Source organism: Dryobates pubescens, chromosome 8 (assembly GCF_014839835.1).
Source record: "Dryobates pubescens isolate bDryPub1 chromosome 8, bDryPub1.pri, whole genome shotgun sequence".
NCBI classification, from domain to species: Eukaryota; Metazoa; Chordata; class Aves; order Piciformes; family Picidae; genus Dryobates; species Dryobates pubescens.
In genome coordinates, this window is record NC_071619.1 from 15,457,072 (window position 1) to 15,458,695 (window position 1,624).

Genomic DNA, 1,624 nt, shown 5'->3' on the forward strand with positions numbered 1-1,624 from the left:
CCGCTGGGCGGAGCGCTGGACGCGGCGCTGGGCCCGGCGCATGCGGCGAAGGGATCCGGGCGGAGCGACCGCGGCAGCAGCCCTGCTCCGTCTATCACTACGCAGGCGCCCCTTGTTAGGGGTGGGCTTGTCTGCTGCTACTGGCCTAGGGGTCCGTCGGGACTTCCGGAAGGCTCTAAGCTGGGTTGGAGGGTTGGTGAATCTCATGGCGCTGCTCGGTCGCTATGTTGGGCGACCTGGGAGGTACTGTCGGGGCGGGCGCTAATCGCTGCGGCCGACTGCCGTGGAAGGTGTGCTGGAGCCGCTAAGGTCCCGGTCTTCCGGCCATTTAAACTTCAGGGCACGCTTGTTTGCAAGTGCTGTCTCTCCTTTCGTCTCCCTCGACGGCCTTTACTGCTGCGGACAAGATCTGAAAGCGGATACCTGTTAATGCGAAATAGTTTTTTAGCACACATTTCAAACCTGAGGGGCGGGGGGGAAGTGAGGTAAAAGGCACTGCTCACATACTCGGCCTTTAGCCTGTTGCCAGCTCCTTTTAAAGGGAAGATTTGCAGCACAAGAATTCAAATGCCGAGATAGCAATTTGTCCCAGAGTAATAGAAACCCCTCTTGGCTGCTTGCGTTAATTAAATGTCTCTTAGGAGATGACAACTGTTGAAGGAATTATTCTGCCCTCACCCCCTGCCCTGTAAACGTGTAACTGTGTTTTGGTGCTAATCATTTAAAATAGCTATGTAGTTATTTTTACATAGCAAAACATCCTGCTAAAATGGAGTTAAGTGCATATGAGCTATGAAATGGAAAGGATACAATATAAATTAGTTTTCTTTCTTAATCTCAGAAAACATGCTAGAAAGTACTATTGGTGGACTTCACCAGTTCAAGGTTTTGGAGAAGAGAAAGCATCTTCCTCTCTTGTAAGCCTAACAAGCTTGATGGGGAACCTTGTGCTCGGAGAGAACTTACTAGAGGACTGACTTGGTAATTTTGAAATTTATTTTTCCACTTGTGACATAATAAAACACTTGGGAAAAGTTAGTTCAGTAGGGTCAGTAGCTTTCTGTTCCATTGTCAGGAAAGGTAGGTGCCTCACTTGAACAGCTCAGTAGAACTTGAAGGCTATTGTTGTGCATTAAATGGCCTAAGAACTAGGAAAGTGACAAAGCTGTTAATTTCCACGGTTTACTCGCTTCCATTCTGTTAAACATCTCTGTCTTTGAAGCAAAGTAGTTACATTCACATTGCCTGTCCCTCCTCCATGCTAATGTCTAAATTGTGCCCAGGATTTGGTGGTGATTTTGTGTTTTGCTGTTGTTTTATTTGTGGTTTTGTTTTTTTGTTATTTAAATTACTAGCTATCTGAGGGTAAACCCATACTACAGTTGAAAGTCAAGGTTCTTCTCATCCCATCTATCAAGTACTTTGGCTACTCATATTAAGCAAGCAGGAGCTAGCTCCTTTTCTCTGCCAGCCACTAGTTAGTAATCGGTGGCATATTGGATGTGCTAGCCTTGTTTTACCAGCAGATGGTAGTAAAGTGAAATAAATAAAAAAACGTCCTGGCGTAATAAAGGATTTAAAAAGAATTAAATGAAAGGAGACTTGGAGACTTAGAAACAGTGAA